General features: G+C 37.4%; 1 non-coding gene across 1 annotated transcript; it reads left to right on the top strand.

Annotated features, from left to right (window-relative positions):
- Positions 1-5687: 5687 nt before the first annotated feature.
- Positions 5688-5794, top strand: LOC111914397 (small nucleolar RNA R71). Its single transcript, XR_002857794.1, has one exon. It is a non-coding gene; the product is annotated as a small nucleolar RNA R71 (small nucleolar RNA).
- The last annotated feature ends 10052 nt before the right edge of the window (positions 5795-15846 follow it).

Genomic DNA, 15846 nt, shown 5'->3' with positions numbered 1-15846 from the left:
GACTATTAGACAGGTGCTCGTGCTGCGGATTCAGAAGATGAAGCATTATAGCTTCAAATTTTGTTTGTTATTTGTGTATGAATTCTATGTTTTGTGAACACACACATTGTAAACACTTTCTTTCGAAATGAAATGGTTGTTCATTACTTGCTTACCATATACATATATCGTGATACTAGACATGACGTCCTCCACCCCTGAACAATTCCGCCGTTCCGTTTTTGGGGTGTGACATTTCACTAGAATAAAGGGGGCCACAAATGCACTATAAGGTATATTGGCTCAACTAAACATTTGAGCTCTCATCGGATCACCCAATATAATAGCAGCAATTTAAGTTCAAATTATCATCACTAGATTAAATTATTAGATTATTATTTCAAACCTATTAAAACTTAATTTCTAATTTTTTAAATTATCTAAATTTTCTAGAAATTTACTTTTTCTACCCCTTACCCAACATTTATTACATACAATGTCCTCATTGTATGCATAAAACAAATTAAAAGCAATAAAAGGGAGAAAAAGGAACAGACTCCCCTGGGATAGAAGTCGCAAGATCAAACTCTAATTATGTGGATGAAGTGTGCATCTTAAATATGGACCTCTTCTTTGAATAAGGAACTTAGATCTTGACCTCGCGAGATATGTAATGTGCCAACAACATATGGAATCAAAACTTCAATCTTCAATAAAGGTGGTGCAAGTCTCTAAAACCTAAAGACAAATGTGGGAAAGCATACGCCACCTTTAATGGTAGAGGAAACGAGGCATAAGTATCGTCATGATAACTCCAAAAAGAATGGTGGTGAATCATGTAGTAAATGTAAATGAAAAGGCTTCATTATTGTGAAAATATATGACTCACGACGTGAGTGGTAAGGATCATGACATGAGGTCGCTAAAACGTGGATTATGGAACCCTTTTGTGACCGAGCTCACGACGTGGGGATAAAAGCTTCACGACGTGAAAATTGGGCGGACAAAAATCTGCCAATCCTTCTTTCAACTTGGAACTTTAACCCGCAACGTCTTAATGGATTAAGACACTTTTAAATTAATTATTTCCGACCCCTTTCTCTAACTCTATCCTCTCTCTTGAGTCACCCCACACTTATTTCTAATTGTGGGTCTGGACTCTTGACTCTAGATTACATGTGACTAGACGTAAATGCTCTTATCTCTACTTTCCTTTCCGGCGACTCATTGAGCAAATATGGAAATAACCACCAAAGGAAATAGAAAAGTAAAATAATAGCTCAAAGAGTTTTACATACCAAAAACAAATTCTGAAAACAAAAGAAAAACCAAACCAAACTAAAATAAACTAAAATAAACTAAAATAAACTAAAATAAACAAATTAATCAATCGTCATCTTCATCCTATTGAGCTCCACTCGTTCCCGCTCCATCTCCTCCTTGACTTTGATACTCACTCCACCTAGGGAAAATTGGGTAATGATACACCAAATGAAGAGGTTGCTTAACATGCAAGTGCTGTACCAAATGCTCCACTGTCCCACTAATCCAATTCACACTTAACGACAACTGATCAAAGTTACCCGACATGTCTACCCCAAAGTTGGGTCCTCCCATGTGCATTTTGGTGAACTGATTGTCCTATATCGCCTCTTCCTCTCACATTTCTTCATCCTCTTGGCCTCATTTGGGATGCGGGTTGGTCTTGGTGTACCACATCATCATCCACCGGTATGCTCCAATGTGATCCCTCATTTATTACCACAAGCATAGACTCTAAATATCCCATATGGAGATCATCACCAGGCTTAAGTGTCAAAGTTCGGGTCAAACGTGGGATAAGAAGACCATAGGATCTCGCAAGGCGTGTAACAAAATGAAACCCATTAATGGGGCTACCAGCTCTAGAAATAGCAGCCTTGCTGCCCAAATAGTTTGCCAAATGATATGGGATGTGGCAAAAACCCCTGGCGTGACAATACTCCATAAGAAGAAAAGATTCATGCTTGTAACCTTGTCCCCATGTTGCTTCTGTCTAATCGAAAAAGTAACCAACCGGTGAACTAACCGATGGATTGGGGATCGAATGTGGCTTTCTTGGGAGACACCCGAATGGAAGGCACCATTTGCTATGGAATGCCAAAAATCCGGTCCCGACGCTCCAGGCAAATACTCCTGTGCTGCTGTCCTCATGAAAAGCTCAAATGTAGGCAATTGTGTTTCATGCTGCTCGTAAATACCCATGTGCCATGCAAACTCGACCAAGCTGCATTCCCTGTACTCGCAACCAAGGTGGAATATGAGTGCCCTTAAGTAAAATGGATCAATAGTGGCGGCTTTAAAAGATACGGAAGCAAAGAACTCCACACAAAGATCCTGGTAAACTAGCTCACTGATAGCAAACAAGTTTCTCCACCCATTACAAGTGAAGGAAAAATTATCCACTGAAAAGTGCTAGGTCAAAAATGGAGCCATCCTCTCCATTAATCCAATCTCTCCAAATCGTACCCAATCAATCCTTGGAGAAATGGCAAATTCTCTGTTATGCAAGCATCCAAATTTTGTTGGTGAAGTTATTAAGCACATTGGTTGGCATATCAACGAGAAGTCAGTACAATGTGTGGCGTGATGATACGTGGCTTTGAAATTGCTCATTTGCACCTCTTGAAGCCATTTTTATGCAAAAACAAATAAACCAAAAAAATAAAACAAAATGCTCCACATGTTAAACAAATTAGCAGCAAATAGAAGACCATATCCCAGGTCTCACGTCGTTAGCAATAAGGCTCACATCGTAAGTTCGTTGCCTATAGTGAGAATTGGTCATGACAGTTGACAAATCGGGCCAAATACTTCGTTGGGGTTTTATTTTAACTTGATTCTAAATATATTAATCCCACACACAGTAAAGATTTCACATATTTAGGGCATCGATTTTGACATTCAAATAGACTACAAACCCTAACCCCTAAATCAACCAAATAAGTCAAAATTAAACACTAAAAGTAAGATTAGTGATTGATGTTAACGTGAGCACAAGAGTACAATGTACTGGAATTGGCCGAAATCGAGTGCATGGGGGGGGGGGGGAATAAGTTGTCGACGTTCGTGGGATAAGAGAATGGTATGTCAAACGTAATCTAATTTCTTTATTCAAGTGGTCCTGATTCATTCTTGCTCACGTGGTGAGAGTAAGGACCTCACGTCGTGAGTTATATGTGGGCTAAAACAATTTGACTTTTTAATCAAGTAGAAATGGGCTAATATACTTACTGGATTGTTCTAAATGGGCTGAGAGAAATTGGTGAGCTGATCATTAATGTATTCTGGTCCGTATATCAGTCTAGACTCACGTCGTGAGACATACGTGCTCACGTCGTGAGATCGCTTCTGGTTTGAAAAATCAATTTCGTTATTATTAAAAACCTAAAAATTTTAAAGCCATTTAATTTTAAGAACTCCCACACTCGATTTTTACCATTCAGAGGATTATTGGTTGATAAGACAATTGATATTCCTAAAAACTAAAAATTCAAAAACAAAAATGAAAAGAAAAGAAAATTCAAACCGAGATCAGCTTGCCTCCCGAGAAGCGCTTCTTTTTTATGGACTCGTGAGCCGGACTCCATGCCTCCTAACGTTGAGTCGTCTAGCACCACCTGAATCTTCTACTCCTTTCATCGCCTCTTGTAAGCTTGGACACGTCTAATATACACCGTCTTTGAGTTCTCCTTTTTAGCTTTTACCTCCTCAATATCAAGCGTTCTTTTAATCCCTTTAGTCTCCAATTTTTCTTAATTCTTTTTAAGCTCCATAGGAATCTTTTCTTCTTTCACCACTAGACTTGTCTCCTTTGAAGTAACCTCATCTTCATTGTTTGATAAATCGTCACTTTCTTTGCTCACAAAAGATGTCGGAGTTTTATAAGCAAACACTTCAAAAACAAATGGAACGGATGCTATGGGTTTGGTACGTTTTCCATGTTGAATCTCTTCTTCCATAAGCTTCTCTAATTCTTCAAGTTCATTCTCTTCATCAATGTTGAAGACCTCATCATGAACATCACTCCCTTGGAAACCATCTTCAACTCCAAAAGTTTCCTCTTCATCTCCAACCCTCAAAGTAAGCTTGGATTCACGAACATTAACCAAGGCTCTAGCAATATTAAGTAATAAGTGACCAAGAATGATTGGGACATTGACATCTTCTTTCATATCCATAACCACAATATCAACTGGGAAAACGAATTTCCTAATTTTCACCAGGATGTCCTCTACAATCCCCCTAGGATGAGTCACTGAACGATAAGCCATGTGAGTGGTCATTTTTTGTAGCCTTCATCTTTTGAATATTAAGCTTGTGATAAAACGAATAAGGCATCAAATTTATGCTAGCCCCAAAATCAGCTAAAGCATAAGTTGTTAGATTATTTCCAAACTCCCATGGAAGAATGTGGCGTCCAGGATCTCCCATCTTATTAGGTATCTCTCCCAATACAACTTTTGTGCTTTGTTCACTTAGAATCACCTTAGAATTCTTCTTCAACTATTTACGAGTGTCTATCAAGTCATGTAAAAACTTTGCATATTTGGGAATTTTTTATAATGACTCGACAAAAGGTGTATTAATTGGAATACCTTTTATTTGCTGAATAAACTCCAGATGCTCCCTTTCCAGTCGACTAAGATTATCTTTGGACGGAAACGGTAAATGCGGATGATAAGCTAGAACGGATTCTGAAGTCTTCTATTCAGACCGGGCCCACGTCATGAGCATAGACGGCTCACGTTGTGATTTCAGTATTTTAGTAGAATTTTGATTTTTGATCTTTAGCTTCTTCGGTCCTGGTTCGGGCTGCCTTGGATACACTTCTAATGCTTCTAGGAACTTAGAGATGGCCTCTTCTTCGGTCTCGATCATCATTGCATGGGATTGAGTCTTCTTTTCGGAAAAATGTGGTGATAGTTTCTCGTTCACCAAAGTTGTTAGTTGACCAAGTTGAGCTTCAAGGTTGTGGAATAGAGGCATGATGATTTCTCAATGATGCTTGCTGGTCAATAATCATTGCCTGATATTCTTTCATCATAAATTGTTGCTCCTTCATCATTATTCTTTGATCCTTCAGTGCTGCATCAGTATCATCATGTCTTTTCTCTGAAGCTTCCATGAAACGAAGTAGCATGTTTTCCATGTCAACTTTCTTCTCAGGTGGTTGCTCTTTTTGGTAGAAGCCTCGGCCTGTCTTCCTATATCTTTCTTCTTTTTGCTTCTTGTATTCATCATATGGCAGCCAATCCTTCTTTGGTTTCCTCCAGTCTTCATCATATTTATCCCCACTCGATAAGCAAACTTGAGCTCTTTTGTTCCCATATTCATCCAAGTGGCAATCCTTAGTGAAGTGTGGACCATTTCACCTTTCACAACCAACTCTTATAGCATGTATGGACCGGTCCATCTTGGTCATCCTCCTATCCATAGTGTTGAGCATTGCTAGCACAATAACCATGTCTTCAAAACTTCCTCCCCCAATTCCTTTAATGCCTTCATGCCTTGAATTGTGGTACTCATGAGAATGCTTTGCAAATTCTTCAACTAACTCCTTGACTTCCCCTGAATTTTTCTTTGTTAGTGGTCCTTGAGAATCAAGGAGTTGTCTTGTCATGACATTGACCCCGTCATAGAATATGCATACTTCTTCTTGAATGTTAAGGTCATGTTGAGGACAATTCCTTAACAAACCTTTGTAGCGTTCCCATGCCTCGTAAAGAGACTCACCCGGAAATTACTCAAAATCAGCTATCGCCTTCTTGAGTTTAGCTATCTTGGAAGGTGGGCATAATTGATCTAGAAACTGCTCACACATCTGGGCCCAAGTAGTGATTGCACCAGGTGGTAGTGCCTTCAATCAGTCTTTTGCAGCTCCTTTAAAAGTAACTGTTAGCATCCTTAGTAAAGTTGTCTCTCTTGGAACATTAGGAGCATTGAAATAATCTGAAATGTCATTGACCTCATCTAGATGCTTAAAAGCATCCTCATAATCTTTCCCATAAAATGGAATGTCTTTTAGAACAAAAAGGATGTGTCCTTCCAGCTCGAATGTGGTCGTGGCAGGAATTGCAGGTTGTACTAACCCCGAACCAACATCATCTCTAATCCGCTTCTTGTAAGCTCTCATAGACATATCCGCAATGTTTTCCATCTCGGTTTCTGGCTTGTCTTCGGATTCACTTCTATGTAGTTCGAATTTTGTGTCGGATTCATACTCGGATTCTTGTAGGTTAGATGTTTGATCAAAGCTTTCAACCTTTGATGATGTACTAGATTCTCCCACTTTCTTTCCTGACTTTTTTTCCAAAAATTGACTTCCTATCTTTAAATGGTGACTTCTTTGGTGTTTGGTTCACTCGTACATTCTTATCCATCTTCTTGTGAAGGGCCGACTCTAGATCTTCAAGTGGTGGCACCAAAGGTGTGATGGATCCTCTAGTCATGAACTTCTGCAAAATAAACAAAAATAAAAACATACAACTGAACTAAAATTAACAAAAAATACCCTACTGACTAGTCACCATGACGTGGTAAAGGCCACCACCTTGTGTTGTCGCAGAAAATTTAACATAAAAGAAAAACATAGAAAAACTAAAAACTATTGCACTCATTTCGTGAGCCTAATGCTCATGTCGTGAGTTGGGTACTAAAACAAAAATTTAAGCTGAAAAAATAACTATTTGCAGGTTTTACCCCACAAAATGGACCGATTAACCTAAAGCAAATAAATCAACAATAAAATAAGTCATTCCGTAGCAACGACGCGAAAACTTGATGCGTGAAAATAGCTACACCTAATTTTATATTTATAACCTAACTACTTAACTAACTAAAATGCACCTAGGCAGTGTACCTAGTCGAATTATAGAATAGTTTGGGTAATTCGGATGTCGATCATAGGGAACGGTTTTAACAAATTAATCTATCTACTACTAAATTAACCTAATTTTCTAGCAAGGTGGGGGTTTTTATCTAATTTTGCAAGTTTAGATGAACTTAACTCTTAACACGAAATTCAATCAATTAACAAACATTTCTGTCAGTTCGAATCCACTTTCCCTCAATGGTTTATAAATTAGCTATGACAATTACTGTTGGTTACCAATTAAGATAGTATTAGCAATTTAGTTCAAAATCTACTAACATTTAATCAATTCATGTAAATCTATGTATGGTCACACAATAGCTAACACAGAATCAATTGTTAAATAGAATTGGAGCTATGTAAGAATTATTTGACAAACACACTTATGGTCCTAATATGAGTTCTCTAGCACAACCTAATTTTAATAATTCAATTACTTTTCTAAGAGTGGTTTGATTGTAGCTCTAATAAGCTAGTGTTCACTAAATTACTAGGTATTCTAATTCATGCAGATTAATGGTCATTAACTACACAGAATAAGAAATCAAAGCAATCAAATATCAAATCAAACATACTAGGTAAAATCAATCAACACAAGTCTTAACCAACAAGTAAAGTGAAGTCTAAAGTATTAACACCATGACTTCCAGCTTCATCTAGCTAACAGAAGAAAGCAGCTAGATTTAGCTAGAAATACTAGCAAACAAACTCACATAACTCATAATTAAAAACATAATTAAAGTACCAAAACTAGAATCCAATTATGAACTTCTCTTGTCCATTGGTGTTAAAAGCCAATTCCAGACCTTTTCTCCCTCTAAATTTTGTCTCCAGGAACCCTCCAAGTTAGTTAAAAGTCACCCAAGTCGTAATGATCAAGCATATATATAGTTTCTGATTTTTCCACTCCACGACGTGAGCAATAATGACTCACGTCGTGAGCACATAGTTATCCGTGTTTCACAAGGATTCTTCCTCCTGATGCCTATCTTCTCGAATACTCCAACTCACGTTGTGATCCTTCAATTCTCACGTCGTGAGTACACGTTTTTTGTCGGATTTTTATTCTTCTTTTCTTTAAGCCTCCAAAGTTCCATGTTTTGTCAATTTTAGTCCTTTTCTCCAAAAATGCTTATATTTGGCTGCAAAGTATAATTTAAGCTTATAAGTATCATTATTCAATGCAAATAACCAAGTTATCATTAAAAAATTTAAATAAATATTGCCTAAAAACATGTATAAAAATGGATATATCATGAGCAATGGACAAGCATTTCGACGTCAAGGAAGACAAAACAAGATATTTCATGAACCAAATTTGGACCTTAAAGTTTGGTGAAGTAAGCAACCTAATTTTAAATGAAGCTCATAAGTCAAGATATTCGATACATCTCAGATCAAACAAGATGTACTTCGAACTTAGGAAGCTTTATTGGTGGCCCAACGTCATGGCAGAGATTGCTACATATGTCGATAAATGTTTGAATTGTGCCAAAGCCAATGTACAGTAACAAAGGCCATTAGGATTACTATAACAACCATCGATTTTGGAATGCAAATGGGAAAAGATGGCCATGGACTTCTTAACGATGTGGTTGACCATTTGACCAAGTACGCCCTTTTCCTGGCCATCAAAGAAGCTGATAAGATTGAGAAACTTACCCGAACATACATTAAGGAAATAGTCAGACTCCACGGAGTGCCAATGTCTATTATCTCGGATCGAGATAACATATTCTCTTCATGATTTTCGAAAATGTTGTAGAGATCTCTAGGAACCAAACTAGACATGAGTATTGCCACTACTACTAAAATACCCTTTAATGACATGCATTGTGTATCATAAAAGCCACATATGACACGCAAATAAGGATGTACTTCGGGTCAGATCTGACCCGAACCTAAATAACCCGAAACCCGAAATAGATGAAAAGTGGGAACCGAAACCTGGACCGATTATACTAACACGTGTGACAACCCGAAATTTCTATTCTAAATCAAACCATTTCAATCCAATAGAAGTAGAGCAGTTACAGTGAAAATTCAGACTTATGGAATAAGTTTGGCAGTTTTAGGGTTTTACACCTAAGGAGTTATTAGGAGAGTGGATGCACTAGGATTTTGTGCAACACTGTAATTCCATTACCCTAGATCATTAGAATCCATTCCAAGAATGGAAATATTTCTGCCAAAAATCTCTGGACTATAAATAGAATTCTGAACCAAATTGGTTCATTATTTGAATTCCAATTAGAGAAAAGCCAAATACTCTCTCACGGATCTTCGGGTTTTCATCCCAGATTGTGAGTCTACTTTCATGGATGTGTTAAAATACTTGTTATATGCTAAATAACATTGTTTACATGTCTAAAATGCAAGATCCGGGAGTTTACCGCCCAAGAACGTTCTTGAGGAGTAAACTCCAAAATCAAGCCTAAAGGCCACCTAGTCCCATTTTTGTGTTAGGCATCTAGCTAAGGACCTTAAGTATGAACATTAGAGGCTAGAAACAAATCAAAACCACTTAGTTTGAGGAGTTTACGGCCACGGAACCACCTCTTGGGCCGTAAACTCCAAGTAAAGGGCACAAATGAGTGCCTAGTGTTCCTTTAGCCTTAGAACAAGAACCTAGAAGCCTTAAACTCATGTTTTAGACCAACAAAACAATTAGAAACCAACTTTGGAAGGGAGTTTACGACCAAGATGCTCCTTAGGCCGTAAACTCCAAGATTTAGGGTCAAAATCCCTTCAAAATCTTCCTAAGGATTAGTCTTCATTTTAGGCAAATACCTTAAAGTGTTTAGGACCTAGAAAACTCATGAAAAGCTCAAGTGTTGAAGAGTTTATAGCCAAGAGTGTTTCTTGGGCCGTAAACTCCTATTAAGGGGTCAAAGGACACCCTAGACACTTCCTTAGGCCAAGAGACTTTTAGGGCAAGTACCTAGATCAGTTTTGGACTAGTTAAAATTCTTAGAACCTCATGTGTGAGGGAGTTTACGGCCCAAAGAGTTCTATGGCCGTAAACTCCATCAAATGGTTCCATTTAGTGCCTTAAACCTTCCTTAAGCCAAGTGTTGAAGCCTAGACTTGTTCCTAGAATTGTTGGAGACTTGAAAGAACAATAAGAACCCTCCAAAGGGAGTTTACGGCCGTAAACTCCAAGGGAAAAGGGTCTTTGGGCCATAAACTCCCCAAAGGAGTCAATGTGGTGCCCAAACACTTGTATAGCCTTGAAACAATTCCCCTCTAAGGTTGTAGTACTTCTAAACTCCATTTCATGACTTGGTTGAGAGTTTACGGCCAGGAGCTTACTCCCCTGGGCCGTAAACTCTCATGAATATGGTCTTTTGACCTTAAACTTCCAGTTGGGGCATTGCACTTCTTTGTTGCAACCCATTAGCCTCCTAGCACTTGACCAAAAGTGTTTTCCTCGCGCTTAAATGTTATTACTTGTATAATTAGTGTTATAATCACTAATTAATTGTATACATATGTTTTATTATGTAATTAGGATCGTTTTGTGTGTCTAAGTCTTCACTTGACACCGAGCACTTGTCCGATCCTTCCGTACGGTAACAGTCCGTTCAATTCCAGTCACTTACTGCAGGTGAGTTCATACCCCTTAACTAATGTTTTAAACTATTTTAAATGTTTTATGGGGGGGGGGGGATACAAGTAGAATCATGCTACTTATTATGTCAATCACATGTGATTAGTAAGTAGGATTATATTACTTATTACATCAATCACATGTGATTAATATACAGCATTCAAAAGATTTGGCTACTCATTAGCCGTTTTACCAAACAGTTTCCTTCAAATGATTTTTATAAACATTTTATATGTTTCAAACTACTTATTATACTGTACCTCTTACTCGGTTTATCATATTTCAAACTTATTTACAACTGTGTTTTCAAACAAATGTTCTTTGTACTTATATTGTTTTTTCAAACAAATGTTCTTTGTACTTATATTGTTTTATCAAACAAATGTTCCTTGTACTTATATTGTTTTATCAAACAAATATTCCTTGTACTTATATTGCTTTATCAAACTTATGCCTTCAAAATTGTTTCATAGATTGACATCAAGTCGATCTTTCCTTAAACTAATATTTATGTTCCAAATGTTTTACCAAACTTATTTATGATTTTATATTATAAATTGCATGCCTCTATATGTATAGTTATATAAGAAATGTTCAAAAGGCTTAGGAAGACTATCCACCCTATTTCTTTTTCGCACTTGAGATGTGGTATGGTGGGATATCGGATACTTGTCCGAAGGTTGTTTAAATATTAGTTATATATCATGTGTACATATAAAGTCATAAAAGGTCCTTCCAGTTCATTTTATGCCCTTGGGTAGCAAGGGTATACATCCACGTCCATACGTACCACTTAGATTACTAGTAAGCTTCCATATGGGTAGTTCAGGAAGATACTAGAACCATTACTAGAACGCGATATCATACAATGAGTCAGTTCATTCATGAGTCAATACTTTCTAGAACATTACTGTACATTACATATACAACTATACTAGGACGAGAACATATACAGCTATACTAGAATGATTTCATTACTATACTTGCTAGATAGAGAGAACACACATTACAGCTAGCACACGTAGAACGTTATAGTACACTATTATACAATTACATGATCACACTTACATGAGTACAATTACATGATCACACTTATATGAGTACAATTACATGATCACACTTACATGAGTACAATTACATGAACACACTTACATGACTACAATTACATGATCACACTTACATGAGTACACTTACATATACATAGAATAGACGTCACTAGGGCCTAATGGAATGCAACTATGAACATCATCTATAACCAAGATTAAAAATCAGCCACTAATATAAAGAGATATTTTATACAACATTTGAATGACCATTTTACCCTTGCAATACTAACATGAGAGGAGATGGGAGGAAAAAGTAGCAAAACAAATAGCTAAGGAGTTGATATCAGAATAGATTAAACCGGGTTTTTTGTTTTAATATGTTATGTCGTGTTGTATAGGTTAAGTCAAAAAGGAGCATCCATGTATAACTAGCTATCTAGATTAAGCTCGATGAGTCAAAAAGAAAAGAAAAGAAAAAAAGGTAAGGGGATGGGAGGTGAAACAAACCTTTAAATTGGTATTACATGTGAATAGCAGCCCATCTAATCGGAATAGCCTGATCTAAAATTAGTGGGCTAGGCAGGATGGAGGCATTAGCTTAGCTATGTAGACAGCTGTTGTATGATGAAGATTATTGTTTATTGTTAACTGCTGGTGGTTCGGGATGTTCTGCTTCTGCACTGGTTGTTGTTTCAATTTCAGTTGTTTCAACATATATCAACTTCTGCTATAGAGTAATAAGAATTATTTTTTATAATTCTTAATTTTAGATGAAAAAAACAAGAGTAGCCTGAGATTGCTAGTAGTTGTATCTCCAATAAGGGCATCACCTATATCAAATAAAAAACAAAAAACAATATCAAATTAAAAAAAAATTGTAAGAATTGAAAATATGATAACTTAATACTAAATTAGATAAAGAATCATGATTATTTTTACATATCAAAAGAGGAAGAAAATAGATTACATTAATATTTAGTAGGTGAAATGGAGTGTATTGAACCTGATGAACCTTAAGAAGATTGGAAGAAGAGAGATCTCATACCCTAAATAAAAAAAATCGCAAAATGAACGTTTAATTAATTGCAAAATATATAAATTACAAAAACAACAATTGATGGGTGTAAACTAGTAGACGAATCAAATGAGACTCGATGATGTGGTTTTACCCCTGAATCTGGTGGTTATGAGCATGGTGGTGTACATTGAGTTGATTTCATGAGGGATTTCGTATAGGATAAGGGTTAAACCCACCCATTGTTGTTATCTTTCTTCCCCGAAAGCTATAGTCGTGGCATCTTCCTTCTTTGGAGCCACCATCGTTGCCCTCTTCCTTCCATCAAGCCACCAACTCGAACCTTTTCTAGCTTTTTAACTTTTTGAGAGAGAGGAAATGGAGAAATGGATATAGACCTTGAACTAGAGAAAGAGAGATATTCATACGGTTAAGAAAAGAGAACATAGAATCATTTGAAGGAGAAGGAATTTGGATGGGTAAGGGTAGGGACGAGGAACACTTGTGACTTATGAGGCCGAGAGAACAAAATCCCTAGTTCTTCCAATTTTGAGAGGTCACGTCTGTAACATCTCCGAGGGAGAAAATGGTGGAGCAAAAAGCATGATCGTCGTCGTTAACCTCCATATCGCTAGAGTGCTCCAAAAATACAAAAGAGAGAAAGAGTAACTCAATGCTATTAGAGTTTCTTAAGTGTAGAGGATTTTACAACATACGAAGGAGAATGAGAAGGTGGAAGACGCATCAGGTGGGGTTTTTAATATTTTTGGGATTTCATTTCCCCCCACGCTATTAAATAACAGAGAATGCACGTTTATGAAAAAAATATAAAACGACACTGTTACATGAAACACTTTTTATGATAGGTGCCCTCTGTGTTTTTTTATTTTTTTGTTGGGCATAAATTTTAGGACGCACACAAAGGTTTGTCCTTTATCCTTCAATGTTTTAAAAACTGACACTATTTTTAGGACATGCAAATAATGTGTATCTGAAATCAGTGTGTGTCATTAAACGGTTGTCTTCTAGTAATGTGCCTATCATCCTCAAATGAATGGACGAAATGAAAGAACGATACAAAATCTTGAATACATGCACCATGCTTGTGTGATAGACTTTGGTAATGCATGGGATATCCACTTAACAGTGGTCAAGTTTTCATATAACAATAATTATCACACTAGCATACATGCTCCTCCATTCGAGGCCTTATACGAACACAAATGTCGTTCGCCATGATGTTGGATAGAAGTTGAAGATACTCAACTGGCTAGAAATCATGTTGGAGATACTTTACGTACTGGCCCCAAAATCATTCAGGAAACTATAGAGAAGATTGTTCAGATCAAGGAATGGTTGAAGGTTGTGCATAGTCATCAAAAAAGCTATGCTGACATGAGACGTAACACCTTAGAATTCGAAGTAAGGGACCATGTCCTACTAAAGGTTGCACCATGGAAGGTTGTCATTAGATTTGGGAAATAAGGTAAGCTTAATCGAAGATACATCATACCTTTTGAAATACTGTTAAAGGTTGGTCTAGTGTCTTACAAACTCGAGTTACCTCAAGAACTCAACAAAGTTCACAATACCTTCCATGTGTATAACCTCCAGAAGTGTCTCTCTGATGAAAACCTCTTCATCTCTCTCCATGAAATCCAGGTCAACACTAAACTTCACTTCGTGGAAGAACCAGTGAGTTCCCCCAAAGTACCATCACACAACATAACCAAGAAGCATGAAAATATGAGCCTCGCATGGCTTACAGCTTATCTGGACCTCTCAACGGGCATTCGGCCAGACAGGACCGCCTCACTGGTCCTAAAACCTATCCAAACTACTCCGAGCGTCTTGGCCATCAACTCAAAGCTGGGTTGCTTCAACCCAACCACAATATGTCGACATATGTAATAGATGAACATAAACACATAACCAATAAACACAGATAATTGTACAGATCTACTAATTAATCATATACTAGCATCACACTATCCTATAACCAGGATACATAAGCTAGTGGGTCGGCATTGGTACCTTCGACCCATGAGTATAGTAAGGAAAGCTCACCTCTGAATCCGAACACCAGCAGAATAAATCTCTGCTTCGATAACCGACTCTACCCAACACCTATTAATCAAAACATTGCCCTATCTAAAATTAATATCAATTTACCCAAAATTCCCATAGGTTGAAATTGGTCAAACTTAACAAACCATCCGAGTCAACCCAGCTGAGTCGACCCAGCCTCATACGCGGGGCGTACTTAGATGTACACGTGGCATACTCTATTTGACCAAGGAGTTGTGGCGAAGACCGCATAAACGCAACATACCATTTGGTATGCCCAATGTACGCAGCTGGTCAACTATCCTTCTCAACGAGCTTAATGCATGAATACTTTTCATCTAAAACCATATTTATTCCCAAAATTGTGACAACCCAAGTTGTCCCGTTACATTTCCCCGTTGCCATTAACGAAATATTTCAGTCATAAAAGTTCCGTTAATTAGAGGGTTTCAATTTAATAAACATTCCATTGGATAACATTAACATGCCGTTAAGTCGTGATAAAAAGGAAACAAAAACACATAACACCCATTTCCATTTATTTGGAAAATGTTAAAGTTTTATTGTTACGACCACTAAATCGGGTGCGACCAAAAGCCCCGTTTAACGGCAGTATCGGGTAAAATTCCACTGAGCCCCGACTCGGAACCCTATATAAGGGTGAGTGGAGTCCATTGGAGACTTTTTACACTCTCTCTCTATACTCTCTCTCTAGACTCGTTTTAGCCCCGAATCCGCAACTAAACGCTTCAAATTGTAAGTCCGCTTACCCTAGCTTAATCTAAACATATTGAATTGTGTTTATAGCTAAAAATTCGGACTTAGAAGCTGTTAGAATGGAGTTTACGACCTAAGCTCCTTCTTAGGCAGTAAACCCCTTAAACAAGGCCAAAAGACCCCAAACTTGTCCCTATAGGCTTGGAAATAAATTAAGGGGATTTCCTAGGAGTGTTTTAACATCAACACGCAATGATTTAGGGCATAAAAGTGAGTTTTTGGCCCAAGCACATGCTTAGGCCGTAAACCCCTCAAAACCTTGTCAAAATGCCTCCAAAACACGCCCAAACCACCCTTAGGCTTCATTCATAATTTAGGGACTTATTAATTGGGACTTGGATTAATTAAACACATCAAAATGAAGGGGAAAAAGGAGTTTACGGCCCAGGTTTATACCAAGGCCGTAAACACCCCAAATCATGCCCAAAGTGTGGTTTTG

Source organism: Lactuca sativa, chromosome 5, assembly GCF_002870075.4.
Source record: "Lactuca sativa cultivar Salinas chromosome 5, Lsat_Salinas_v11, whole genome shotgun sequence".
Taxonomy (NCBI): Eukaryota; Viridiplantae; Streptophyta; class Magnoliopsida; order Asterales; family Asteraceae; genus Lactuca; species Lactuca sativa.
This window is presented reverse-complemented; position numbering and strand designations above follow the sequence as displayed.